Source organism: Marmota flaviventris, chromosome 1, assembly GCF_047511675.1.
Source record: "Marmota flaviventris isolate mMarFla1 chromosome 1, mMarFla1.hap1, whole genome shotgun sequence".
NCBI classification, from domain to species: domain Eukaryota; kingdom Metazoa; phylum Chordata; class Mammalia; order Rodentia; family Sciuridae; genus Marmota; species Marmota flaviventris.
This window is the reverse complement of record NC_092498.1, coordinates 101,443,033-101,458,045: the sequence shown is the minus strand read 5'-3', so window position 1 is coordinate 101,458,045 and position 15,013 is coordinate 101,443,033. Positions and strand designations below refer to the sequence as shown.

The following is a 15,013-nucleotide window of genomic DNA, read 5'->3' as shown; positions in this document are numbered from 1 at the left end:
ATCCATCAGAGTACTAAAATTGGAAGGATTAACATAGTACAGAGGGTTTGCTGGAATATGGAGCAGGGGAATTTTCATTACATGGTTGGTATGGGTGTACATGGTATACATGAGCAGAACCTCTTTGGTAAATTGGATGGCAGTATAGAAACTGAATATATACCTACTCTGTGACCTTGTCCTCCTCCCCTCAGAAATGGCATGCATGTGTGCAACAGAGTCATAGGTGTAGGAAAACTTGTAGTAGTGTGATTTATATTAGTTCCAAGTCAGAGAAAATGGATGAATTTCCATCAACAGTATAGTAAATAAGTAAATTGTGCTATGTTTTTACCTTGGACTACTATATTATAGTGAAAATGAACAAACTTAGCTCACACACAGCCTGGATGAATTTCAGAAACATAATCTTGAACAAAATAACCCCAACATGGGGGCTGGGGTTGTGGCTCAGTAGTAGAGCACTTGTCTAGCATGTGTGAGGCCCTGGGTTCGATTCTCAGCACCACATATAAATAAAATAAAGGTCCATTTACAATATAAGCCCTAACACAAAGAATACTATGTAATCCCACATGAACAGGCTTCAAATTTACATGCTATTAAACTTAAATATTGAAAATCAAGATGATATTTATGCTTGATAAGGAGAAAGAGGAGTTAATTGGGGAGAGAGGGAATAATCTGCTAGGGTACTTGGCTGTGCTCTACTTCTAGATCTCCCTTCTGGTTACATGGGTGCTTGCTTTGTTATAGTTTATTTTATTATAATTGTTATTTTTTCATCAGAACTCTTACATGCTATTAATTATTATACCTTACAGAGCATCAGCTCATCAATTCAAATCATTTGAAAATTTTATTATTATTATTTTGAGATGAGGTCTTGCTGTGTTGCCCAGGCTAATCTTTTTTTTTTTTTTAATATTTACTCTTAAGTTTTAGGTGGACACAATATCTTTATTTTACATTTATGTGGTGCTGAGGATCGAACCCAGTGCCTCATGCATGCTAGGCAAGCACTCTACCACTGAGCCACAACCCCAGCACCCCCAGGCTAATCTTGTATTCCTGGGCTCCAGTGATCCTCCTGCTTGAGCATTTCAAGAGCTGCAACTACAAGGCTCATACCACTGTGCCCAGCTCCAATTTATTGAGCTGAACATTTATGTTTTGTACATTTTTCTTTGTGTAACACTTCAATAGAAAAAGAAAGAAAGAAAAAAAACTACCCTGTTTTTACCCAGTAAATATTCCATTCAAGATTTTTCATTTTACACTTTCATCTAATTTATGAGCATATACATGTGTTCTTTGCTCATTAATCTGTTTTGGTCTTGGATGTTGCACTTATGAATTTGATTGATTAGTAGGAAAAGTTCTAGCTGGGACACATACAGAAAGTGAAAATTCACTTGCCCTTGAAAATTCACATGATCCAACTGATTGTGTAATCCACAAAGAATATAATTTTTCAAAAGTTGACAGCTGTAATGAGACTATCTTATGATTCATTTATTGTTTCTTTAATTTTTTTAAACTGGGGGATGATATTGACTAAATTATATAATTGTCATTCTGACTGGAGTAAGATGAAATCTTAGTGTAGTTTTAATTTGCATTTCTCTAATTGCTAGAGTGTTGAACATTTTTTCATATATATTTTGACCATTCATATTTCTTCTTCTGTGAAGTGTTTGCTCAGTTCCTTTGCCCATTTATTGATGGGGTTATTTATTTTTCTGGTGTTAAGCTTTTTGAGTTCTTTGTATAACCTTGAGATTAATGCTCTATCTGAGATACAGGTGGTAAAGATTTTTCCCATTCTGTAGGATCTCTGTTCACACTCTTGATTGTTTCCTTTGTTGTGAAGAAGCTGTTCAGTTTTGTGCAATTCCATTTATTGATTCTTGATTTTACTTCTTATGCTTTAGTAATCTTATTGAGGGAGTTCGTTCCTAAGCCGACATGATAGAGAGCAGGGTCTACTTTTTCTTTTAGTAAGCACAGGGTCTCTGGTCTAATGCCTAGGTCCTTGATCCACTTAGAGTTGAATTTTGTGCAGAGTGAGAGAGAAGAGTTCAATTTCATTCTATTACATATGGATTTTCAGTTTCCCCAGCACCATTTGTTGAAGAGGCTATCTTTTCTCCAATATATGTTTTTGGTGCTTTTGTCTAGGATGAGATAACTGTATTTATATGGATGTGTCTGTGCATTCTATTCTGTTCCATTGGTCTTCAATTCTGTTTTGGTGCCAATACCAGTCCGTTTTTGTTACTGTCGCTCTGTAGTATAATTTAAAGTCTGGTATTGTGATGCCTCCTGCATCACTTTTCTCACTAAAGATTGCTTTGGCTATTCTGGGCCTCTTATTTTTCCAAATTTAATTTTATGATTGCTTTTTCTGTTTCTATGAAGAACATCATTGGGATCTGTGTAACACTTTTGGCAGTATGGCCAATTTGATAATATTAATTCTGCCTATCCAGGAACATGGGAAATTTTTCCATTTTCTGAGGTCTTCAATTTCTTTCTTTAGTGTTCTGTAGCTTTCATTATAGAGGTCAGTCGTGGTTCTTACAGCCCCTCCCCCTTTAAATGGTACTGTTGTAATAAAATGCTGCAAGTTCTGTGTGAGCATTGAGCATTAAACTGTAAATTTAGGTCTTTCCCCCTCCAATGTATAGAGATATTTTTACATTTTTATAAAGCTGACCAGAGCTACTGGGCCAGATTCTTTTTGTGATGTTATCAGAAGTTATTTTGGAAACCTTAGGCTAGAATAAGTTAGGATATGGGTGTGAAGATTTTTCTGTAAGACAAATCAGGCTGCTTTTCCGAGACTTCTTTTTTCCTTCTTTTATTGTGGAAAATTTCATACATAAATTTGGAGAGCATAGAATAATGGATACTCAATATCTCATTACTCAATGCAGTAAATGTCAAAGTGTTGATCTATACTCATATTGTAATGTTATTACTGATTTGAGGTTTTACATTACTTATTATAATCCATATTTTTTCTCCAGCATAAAATTAACTTGCCACTAGATGGTGCTCAATGTTTAAAGCCTAATTTGGATAAGATCCATCAAAGTCATAGAGCATTCCAGATTTGCTGGCACAGTTATGATTTTTGTTTTACTACCATAAGTGTCCTTGAACTTCATGTCTTAATATTTTAGTGAGAAACATTAAAGAGGTAGAAATTAAAGTACTTATAACGTTATATTAAACTTGCTTATATAAATATATACTTAATATAGATATACTAGATGCAAAATCATAAGGACAAACCAAAAATATACCTAACATAGTCCCAAGCCCTGGCATTTGTGTATTTGAAAAGTAAGGCTAATTAATCAAGCCCAAGAATTCTCTACCTCCTCCCTAGTTTCTCTCTCTCAGATGCCTATGGCTATAACCTCTACGATAGCTATAATTCTGAAATGATAGTATTTATAATATGCTGGTTAGACATTGGGATGTTAACAGCATTCAAAATAAAATTCTATATAGGACATATTGAATCAAAATTCTCCAACACAATTATTTAACATTTGCATTTTTGTGGCCATGCAACAGTGGTTGTGTCTGTGGAAATCTATGTAATCTTTCAAAACTGGAAACTGTATTAGGAACAAATATAAAACACACCCATGCTAATTAGTACTTAGAGAAAAATGTCTTCACTTTTAAAAAAAAAACAAATAACAGGTTGGATTTGCAAATCCCACGGTCCACGTTAAACAGATATAATTAACTCTAATTAATAAAGTGAATAAGAACTTTTAATTAAATCAGAGTAACTGCATTGGTTACAGTCAGAAAGACGCATGAACATCTGCTCTCTAGGAGATATGAACTATGCGTTCCTTGTTCCTCTGCTCTGGAAAATTTACCAAGTAAGGAGTACATGTGACTTTTCTGTATTTGATCCTCATGTATCAGAGTAGGTGTCATCCTTAATACTGCATTCTTTTATGAGTGTCTCAATTAGTGTCTTTACCTCCTACTCCTGTAATTTGATGAAGGCAGTCAAGATATAATTGTAGCTTTCCTAACTCACCCTGTTCAGAGTTTTCCCAAGACCTAGATGTTGCTTCAGTGCTAAAATAAAGCCTTAGGGAATTCCAACTTTCTTGTGGACAATTGCAAGAATGTTTATGCTAATATAAGGTGGTAATGGTGAGAGCTTGTGACTTTCAGTTGTGCAGATGCTTTTCAGAATGAATATAGCAACCCTTATGCAGACAGATCATTTGTGGTAGAAAAGTATGTCTTTGGTGTGTCCTCCAAACAGTGTCTAATTGTGAAAATTAGTTATTTAATCAGTACTAACTGATGATGGCCTTTTAAAGCACATTCTGGTATAGATTAGTGCCCTTGGAAACCAAGTATCCAGAATCATATGCAAACGTGGCAAGCTGTTTATGATTCACATCTCACAGCCACTAACAGTTTATTCAAATAACAAGCATAATAGAGTTGTGGAGCTAGTTGGCAGGCATCATTTTTTGGCTTATGGCTGCTTAATGCAACAATTTGAAATCTTCACTATGATTATGTTCAACAGGCTTTGCATTGTCCTTTTGTACTAATGATCTCCGCACCCCCCCCCCCCCCCAGTACTGAGGATTGAACCCAGGGGCACTCTAGTACTGAAGTACATCCCCAGCCCTATTTATTTTGAGACATAATCTCACTAAATTGCCCAGGCTAGCCTTGAACCTGTGATCCTTTTGCTTCAGCCTTCCCAGTAACTGGTATTACAGGTGATCACCATGGCGTCTGGTCATTGTCCTTGGATTCTTTTTTTTTTTTTTTTTTTTTTAAAGAGAGAGTGAGAGAGGGAGAGAGAGAGAGAATTTTAATGTTCAATTTTTTTTTAGTTATCGGCGGACACAACATCTTTGTTTGTATGTGGTGCTGAGGATCGAACCCGGGCCGCATGCATGCCAGGCGAGCGCGCTACCGCTTGAGCCACATCCCCAGCCCATGTCCTTGGATTCTTAAAGGTACTTTGTAAATATTGGTATGTGGCAAATATTCAATATCTATAGTGTGTTATAACAAGGAAACCATGGTATCAAGAAGTTTGTCCTTTATACCAGTGAGTTCAATATATGCCTCTGGGTCTTTAAATTAGTTATTAGTTCTCATGTATTATTAGTTCTCATTGAGATTTTAAAAATGATCTTGTCTATGAGGTCAAATTGGCTGTATTGAAGTCACTGAAATTAATCTAAACTTTCTGATTGATCTGTTTATTGACTAAACATTTGCTTTTCATATTGTATACAATCCCCTAACTTTGACCTTCCAAAGTCATTTTTGCTATAGATAATGATTTATTAATGTATTACCTAATTTGTAAACCATCTTGAGTATTCTACTGATTTGACTTCACATAAGCACATTCTGGTTTTGGTAAAATGTCTGAGAACACAGAGATATCCTTCTCTTGCTGTGATTGAGAAACCCAGGTCTCTAAATGAAAGAGCAGCTGTCTGCCTTTAAATTAGTCGTCAGTACCAACTGGTGATTTTAGAAGCTCATGTGAGTTCTGCTGTGTCTGTTTTGAGTTGCATTTCTATTTCTTAGACCTTGCTTCGGGCAGTGCATTTTGTTATGATGATGTTTACAGATGATTAATATTTAAATACAAGTGTCTCTCTTGGAGGTCTTGGAAAGGAAACTAAGGTGGAAAGAAAAGTGAGTGTTTGGACAGCCAACCCTCTGTGGAATTCCAGAATTTTCAGAAAAGCCGTGGCAGCCTCACCACTTTTAAATTAGAAGAACCTGGCCATTTTAGTTATGAAGTTTGGAAAATATAAAATTTTAATCAAACAAGTTTCCATAGAATATACTTATACTTTATTAAAATTATGAATATTTTATATATGCAGAAGAATTTAGAGAATAGTATAAGTACCCATGTACCTATCATTTGCTTCTATCAATCCTGATATTTTCTCAGCTGTTTTTTAAAGAAATAAAGTGGATATAGCTGAAGCAATTGTGTAATCTTTTGTGAACCCTTTTCTCCCTTTCTTCCTGCTCAGGGGTAACCACTCTTCTGATATATATAATTATGAAAGGATGTAGCCACATACAAGATAGCTTTATTTTCCATGTTTCCAATTATTTTAATATATGGATATATGTATGTATGTGCACATTATATATAAATATGAAATATCATAATATACATATCATTCTATAACTTTTCAAAAATTAGTTTATCATTATGGTTTTAGACTACAGTCATGTTGATATTTGTAAACTGGTCATTCATTCTAACTGTTGTGTAGTATTTTATTGTGTAGTATTTTATAATTAGGTTATATGATGATAGGTAATCTAGGTTTCTGGTTGATGTGTTTTTATGAACAGTGTGGTAGTGAAGTTGGAAAATATTAAAAAAAAAGTATTCTTAGTTGTAGATGGACACAATACCTTTATTTTATTTATATGTGGTGCTGAGGATAGAATCCAGTGCCTTACACATGCTAGGCAAGTACTCTACCACTGAACTACTACCCCAGCCACTGGTAGTGAATATGCTAGCAGGGATCTCCGTTTGTACTTGTGAGAGAGTTCTTGTAAGCCCTAGAGTCTAGGATACTTTCACAGAAATGCAATTGCCAGGGTGAATGTTTTATGCATCTTCAGCTTTCCTAGTCATTACCAAGTTGTTCTCTAAAGTGTTTGTATTAATTTATATTCTCAAGGGTGGTATGTAAAACTTCCTGTTTCACATTCTGGTCCCTCTTTGTTTTGGCAGACTTAAATTCTTGGCATATGATTAATATATACTGTAGATCTCCTTTATCTGTGTTTTCACTTTCCTCAGTCTCAGTTACCCATGATCACCTATGTTCCAAAAAATATTAGAGAGAAAATTCTAGAAATACACTACTTTTAAGTTTTAAATAACACTCATTATAGCATATTGTAATTATTCTGTTTTATTATTAGTTATTGTTGTTAATTTCTTATTTCCTTAACTTATAAATTAAACTTTAACACAGGTAGGTACATATAGGGAGAAAAAAACCCCAGCACATACAGGGTTTAGTACTACCTGTATTTTAGGGCTTCTACTAGGGGTCTTTGAACATGTTCCCCATGGAGAAGGGAAGATACTATGATGACTTCTCATATTGTCTCATTTACATTTTTCTAATAATTAATGAGTGTGGGCATCATTCATTCATTCATTCAACAGGTGGATTGAGGACTGCTAAGTGACAAGCAGAATTCCATATGTTGCCATTCTAGGAAAGGGGAATAGGAAATCAATAAACAAGAAAATGACTAGTATTTTATATGGTAATAATGCTGTGGATAGAGAGGGAAGTGAGCAAGTACCATATGATTTACTGGAGGAGGAGCATTCCAGGCAGAGGGAATAGCAAATGATTAGACCCTTCTGTGTGACATGCTCATAGAACTGCAAGGAGTCCAGTGTGATTGGAATAGAGTAAGGGGATAAGAAAGAGATAAAGTGAGAGTATTAATAGGGAGCCTTGAAGGCCATTGTAAAGACTTTGCTATTTAGCTTGAGTGTTACCATCATCTGAAAATTGAGGGTTTTGAAGAGGGACATGGCATGATCTTACTTAGGTTTTACAAGGATCATACTAGTTACTATGTTGAGGGGAGATTATAAGGGAGTCTACGGGAGGAAGGCGGGGAGACTAGTTATAGTTAGAAGGCTGTAATAATCCAGGCAAGAGCTGACGGTAACTTAGTCTAAGGTTGTAGAAAGTGAAGGCAGTGAAAAGTGGTCAGCTTCTGGATGCATTTTGAAAGTAGAGCCAACAAAATATGTTGTTGGGAATGCAAAGGGAAAAGTAGGTTTTTGGCTCAGCAGCTGGATAACTTGAGTTGCCATTCATTTACAGTAATCTGTCGCAGAAGCAGGCTTGGGGTGGAGGGAAAAAGCCAGTTTGATTCTGAAGTTTCAAATGCTTGCTCAGCATTGAGGTTGAGGAGGTGATGACAGGAGCCAGGAATACAAAGAGGTGTGAACTAGAGGTATTAATGTCAACATATGGGAGTGGCTTAATGCCACTTATGAGACTGATGAAAGAATTAGTATAGAGAGGTACAAATTCAAGGTGAACTCTGGGCTATTACAGTGTTTAGAGGTTGGGAGGATGAGGCTTACCAACATCAGAGACTGAAAAAAATTCCTCAGTAAAGAGGAGAACCAAGAGTGAATGGTATCCAGAAAGCCTAGTGTTTCAAAAAAGGACTAGTCAGCAATTTGTCAAATGTTCTGATAAATGTAGTGAGATGAATATTGAGACTTGACCATTGGTTTCAACAATATGGATGTCATTAAAGGCTTTCCCAGGAGCTGGTTCTGGTGGAGTAGTGAAGAGCTAAGGCTAGGTCTCAAGAGAGAGTGGGAAAACCAGAATTGGAGACAGCAAAAATAGACATCATCATTTTTAAGCTGGGCATGGTGGTGCACGCTTGTAATCCCAGCAGCTCTGGACACTGAGGCAGGAGGGTTGTGAGTTCAAAACCAGCCTCAGCAACCATGAGGAGGCGCCAAGCAACTCAATGAGACTCTGCCTCTAATAAAATACAAAAAAGGGCTGGAGATGTGGCTCAGTGGTTGAGTGCCTCTGAGTTCATTCCCTGGTAAACCCTCTCACATACACAAAAAAAATTGACATAATTTTTAGGAGTCTTTTTCCAAAGGGGACCTTTGGAGAAAGATGTGGGATTAAGAGTTTTTTAAATGATGGGAGCTATTATGATGTGATTGATGCTAATATAAATGATGTAATAGAGAAGAGGAAATTCATGACACACAAGAGGGGAGAATTGTGGAGGGAAGCTGAGTAGAAAGGTAATGGGTTTGTGCACAGTGAAGGGTTTGACTGTAGTAGAAGCACAGACCCTTCATCTACAGTGGCAGAGGGAAGTAAGAGTACTTTGGCACAAATGCAGGTAAGCTGAGAGATTCTGATTGCCTTTATTTTCTCTGAGAATTGGGAGATCATCTGAGTGTGAGGGGTGGGAGGATTTATGGAAATGGGAAAAGAGGAGAAGATGTGACCCAGTCATCCAGGAGACTAGTGAACCTGTATGTGGTTACAAGGCCACACCAAGGGCCTAGTTGGAGTCAGTAGATCATAATTATACAGTGAGGTCAGCCAGTAGAGTTATGTTTGTTTTATTCTCTAGCCAAATTCACCTGGGTAGATTAGGTAGAGAGTAGGTTTTATCTAGGATTGAAGTTTGCCTGGTGATGATGGAGGAAGAGGAGGCAAAATAATTGAGGGTGTATTTAAAATAGGAGAATTGAAATTATTCATGGATTCTAAACTAGTTGAAGGATAGTGCAAAGGTAGTAGGGTCAGTCAATGGTAGACCGGGAATATTAAAATATTGGAAGTGGCTAGAGAGTGGGATTCTAGAACCTGAGATTATGGAGAGAGTCATCTTAAGGGCAATGATGAGCTCTATGGTGTGACTGTGGGAATGAAAAACTGAAGCCAAGTGGAGTAATAGGTTATAGGAAAGCATGTGTCAAAGGTCATCTAGATAGATAGTAAAAATAAAATATATGTTTTGACAAGAGCAGTATTACAGAGAGTGTCATTGCCAGGAGCTGAAGTCTTTAAGGTTTAAAGTTGGGGATGTCATGTTGACCACTGCAACAGGAGGATTGACGGTGCTGTCTGATAATGTGAAACTCACATCTGGAATTTTAGAGAGGCAGGTGAGATAATTTAAAGTGGCAACAAGAAAGAACACCTATCCTGTCTCTAGCCTATTGGGAAGAAAGTTGTAAAAGGGAAGACAGCCACAGCAAAAGAGGTCAGAAGGAGAGGGCCAGGTTTCAGCTGGGAGTGGCTCCCAGACATGACTGTACATTAAAATTACATGGAGGACTTGTACACGTCCCATTTCCTGGTTCCAAACCCTGGAGATTGTGATGTGGAATCTAGGGTTAGGGATTGCAAAATACCAACCAGCCAGATTTGAGTTAGGGCAGAGCTTAGGGAATGGTTACCATGATTTTTCTTAAATTTAAAATATATTGAATAAATGTACATTGGGCAACTATCAATTTCCAGTATTTTGACCACTGCTGTTAAAAAAAAAGAACCCCCCAAAATAAAAAACTCAACACTATGAACTTTATTTTTTTTACTTTTTCTTAAAGAAAGCTGGGAAACACAATTTATAAGACATTATAATGAGCTTTTTATTGCTATTGGGAGCAGGAAATACTGGTCTGTTTATTTTAGGTGTATCTTCAGAATCTGTTGAAAAATAAAGATAATGTAAAGTAGCATTACAAATATTAAAGAACATTAGAAAAGGGTGAAAATACTGTTTGATTGCTTTCAGTGTAGTTACATTGTACCATATTCTCTAAAATTCTTCAAAGTTTAGATAAGTACAGCATTAGAATGTTATAAATAAATATGTCAGAAACATATTAGGTTTCTTGAATGCAGTGTGTTCAACCACATTTCAGTTTCCTTCAACTGTACTGCCTCTTGTAAAAGTGACATAGTTCAGATGCAGTGATATATGGTACACTGAGTGATCCCTGATGTAAACTGTGGACCCTGGGTGATAATGATGTGTCATTGTGGGTTTATCAGTTGAAATAAATGTATTACTCTGGTGTAGGATGTTAATGGAGGGGAGACTGGGTGTGTAAGGGAAGGTAATTCATGAGAACTGTGTACTTTCTGTTCAGTTTTGCTGTGAACGTATTGCTACTCTAACAATAAAGTCTATTACAGGAATAGAAAAGTAATTTGCAAGCTTTCTTGATGACATGTTTCAGTATTTAATAATACGATCTAACATAAAATAATTTCTTCATTCATTCCAAATCTTTCCTTTGACAGTATATGCTTATTTCCTAATAGTTGCTATCATTGAAAAATATTAAAATAACTGGTTATCATCCTTTCAAATATTGAAATATTATCATTGTACAGATGAACAAACCTGGACTTTAGAGGTTGTGAGGGTATGGTTCAGGTTTCCAAATTTTTAATTCATTGTCACCCAAACCACCATACTTTGATTCCATGGTCCTTCTGTAAATACTCTGTTTCTTAATCCAGGTATTATGTCCTTAAAGTGTTGACTCCACATAATTGTATTTTAAATATTCACTCTTCAGAATGGGAATTCCTCTCTCTTTCTCTGTATTTTGATATCTGTATATTCATCTATCTATATTGGTCTGTCTAATCACTGTAGCAGCTTTCTTCTTACTCAGTAAACTACCCAGATAAATTTATTTTTGAATTTTTAAAAATAGTTTTACAAATTTTTATGTAAATGTTAATTGGGACCAAAAAAGAAACCTCTTAATTATAATATTTAATGGAGTTTCCCTGTATTTTTAGGTAGACTGTGATTCTTTATGCTTTTTAATATCAAATATATTCCTCTGATAAAGTCATTTAAGATGTTAATAATTTTTTTCTAGGAAAAAAATCTAGTTTTGTTTCTAGGAATATGGTTATATGGAATACCTGAGAACTGCTACAATCAACATTGCTTCTTTTTTTTTCCTTCTTTTTTTAAAAATAAAAATTGTGTATAATTAAAGTATATAACTTGGTGACATGATGTTTCAATCAGTATTCATATCTCATGGACAATATTGTTGTTTGATAGAAATAATTCATAAATTATCTTGAGTGATGCTTTCTGTTTCATAGGAACTGGTTCCTTTGCTTTTCCCAATCCTTTCTCTCCAACAACAAGGACTGGGCAATCTTCTTTCTTTTCCTGGTATAAGGTTACTTTATATGTTGTTAGAATTGAAATATGTGACTTATTGTTTCTTTTTACTTAAATGGATTAAGTTGAAAATTTAAGTGATGCAGATACTGTAAAAAGTCTGATTTTTCAGGTATCATTTATCTGACTTCAAAATAGAAACATCTATTCTTCTATTCTCCATTCCCTTGGGAAGATGAAGCCCTGGTTTCAGATTTAAGAAGACTAAACTTCTGGTCTCTCTTCCCTCTACACTTTACTTTTCTCTCCTGTTACATTACTTCCTAGCTTTTAAAAAAATTCTAATTAGTTACATAAGACAGTAGAATGCATTTTGATGGGTTGTATACAAATGGAGCACAACTTCTCCTTCCTCTAGATGAACATGGTGCAGAGTCACACTGGTAGTGTAATCATACATGTATATCGGGTAATAATGTCTGTCTCATTCCATCATCCTTCTCATTCCCCACACCCCCTCCTCTCTCCTGACTCTCCTCTGTACAATCCAAAGTTCGGTCATTCCTCCATCCTCCCATTATGGATTTACATCGCTTATCAGATAAAACATTCAGCCTTTGTTTTTTTGGGTTGACTTCATAGCATTTTGACTTGGAAGGGACTTTAGAGGATCATTTATTTATTTATTTGTCTTCTGTAATGGGCTTTAGGTTAAGTGCACATTGAGCAACCTAACAGGTCATTTCTAACCCAAATCTAGTATTGAATTGAGATTTTAAACCTGCATAAACTCTAAGCTAAGCAGGAAATTTGAAGATATGTTTCAAAGTGTTCTTTAAATCAAAATAAGCAAATGATTATAGGCAAAGATAGTGCAATTATTTAAAAAAAAGTGAAAATGTTTCCAGAGATTTCTAATTCAACATAAATTTGAAAAGTTAAACAGTTCCTGAGACTTGTAGTATCTATTTCTGTCAAGATGCACAGCTTTCCTGGGAGTGGTGGTGCATGCCTATAATCCCAATGGCTCGGGAGTCTAAGGCAGGAGGATTGTGAGTTCAAAGCCAGCCTCAGCAATTTAGCAAGGTCCTAAGCAACTCAGCGAGACCCTGTCTCTAAATAAAATTAAAAAAAGGGCTGGGGATGTGACTAAGTAGTTAAGCACCTCTGGGTTCAATCCCTGTACGGGGGGGGGGGGGGGGGGGAAAGGACAGCTTTAAATCCTACAAAAGAACTCCCATAGGTCTGAATTTTGGATTCTCTGAATTCTTCTAATTCATTTACAATCCATTATTTTCTCAAAGAGACTGACGACTTCGTTATATTCATGTGTTTGAGTGTGCAGAGAAATAAGTTGATTTGGTGCTTTAGTATTCACATTCTGCCAGTCGGGTGGCATAGGGATAGCCTTATTTCCACAGATATAACTGCAAGTACTGATAGAAAAAGGAGCCCTTTTTATTAATAACTGTTTTCCAATGGTGAGTTTCATTTACTTCCTTTCGGCAAAGTCTATCTTGTAGCTGACTTTGGAAATAGTAAAAGAAATGGAGCCACAAGGATTTGTTCTGAAGCTCTTTTTGATATCTTCATTACTAACTGAACATGGAATGTTGGTATCTGGCCGAAACATATGCTACTTCCCACATTCTTCCAGGTAAAACCAGCCCTATTGGGTTTCTGATGTGCCCATGTCAAGCATTTCACTATTTGACGTGTTGGGTAAGACTGTCTGCTTTGTGAAACATCTCCTGAGCTTAGTGAAAGGGGCTTGTTAGTTTTGATTTTTCACTCATGTTTGGAAACTCTCTCCAAGGAGTGCTTTGTGATTATTGCCTGGTTTTTATTTCTTCATGTTTTAAAGTTGATTGGCTGTGGATTTGCTTTCCATATAGCAGTGGTAAAATCCAGCCAGAGAGATCCTGAGGGAAGGAGCTAACTCTGCAGGGCTGGGATGTTGTGTTTTTTTCCTAGGGGTCCCCAGGAGCCAGGCACTGTTTACGCAGGCCTTTCTTCTCCCCCTCCCTGTCACAAACTAGCCTTGAGGATGATTTACATCAACCTTTTCATTTTACTGATGAGGAAACATAGAATCCCCTAAGTGAATCACCTAAGATCTGGCACATTGAGCTAGTACTCAACCTTAGTCTCTGGTATCTAACTCAAGCCACATCCCCTCCTTGTATTTTTTTTTTTTTAATAGTTTGGTACTAATGATGCCCAGCCACTTTATTCTGAACCAGTCTAGTTCATATTTCTATTGATACCTCTATAGCAGCCTTGTTTACACTTCTTGAAAATTTACAAAGCATAGTCTTGATAACAGTAGTTACCCTTATTTCCTCCAGTTTGTGCTATTTTTCTCCTAACCAACTCTGCTTTATCCATGCAAACCAGTGAAGAAATTTGTAGGGTAGGAACCCTGTGATAAACCCCCTAAACATGTTTGCATCCTAATCCCTGGAACCTCTGAATGTAGGTTACTTGGCAAAAGGGACTTTTGATCAGCTAATCTAGGATCAAGATGTTATGCCAGATTCGTGGGACCCCAATAGACCTCCAGGAGCCGAATCCGATGCAATCACACAAGAGTTTTTATTGCAAGGTCGAGCCTGGACTCTTAACCGTTCCCGCCGCAGCGGTCCCAGGGAGTGAGTCCCGGTCCTTTGTTCAGTGAGATTTTATAGGTTTTGGGGGGATATTCTATGCGTCACAACATCACACAGCAAATCATTCCATACAGCGGGAAAATCAAACAACAACTCTTAATATTAATTAGCACATTCAATGGCGGGAACAAGTTGGGTAAGGGTGATTAGTTAGTACAAGAGGCAGATTCGTTTGAACTGATTGGTTTAGGCCACAAAGGGTGTACGTGCTAAACTACATGGTTTCCCAACATGTTATCAACCACCATAAACTACTCGGGGGTCATCTGGCATTCCAGGTATTTTCCCTGTCTCATGCTGATTGGTGGTTGCTAGGGGGTTGCTATGGGTCTTCACCTAGCCTAATTGAGTCAGGGATACCTGGCGCCTAAGACCTCTCCTGTTATTTACAGACAAACAACTCAGCAGGGTGGGTATGTGCTTAGGAGTGCTCTGTGGGTTTTTCCAAGAACAAGAGTCACGACCCCTTCCTTGGACAGGCTTTGCTCTGAGATAGAGGCTGGTTTCTCAAAAATGGAGTCACATTAGTTTCTAAAAGCCAGTGGTCCCAGTGTAATCTAGGATTCCTAAAACAGAAGGGGGAAAGTGGGAGAAAGAAC

General features: G+C 36.7%; 1 non-coding gene across 1 annotated transcript; it reads right to left on the bottom strand.

Moving 5' to 3' along the window:
* Nucleotides 1–780: 780 nt before the first annotated feature.
* Nucleotides 781–855, bottom strand: LOC114095223 (small nucleolar RNA SNORD28). The gene has a single exon (XR_003583214.1). It is a non-coding gene; the product is annotated as a small nucleolar RNA SNORD28 (small nucleolar RNA).
* Nucleotides 856–15,013: the final 14,158 nt, after the last annotated feature.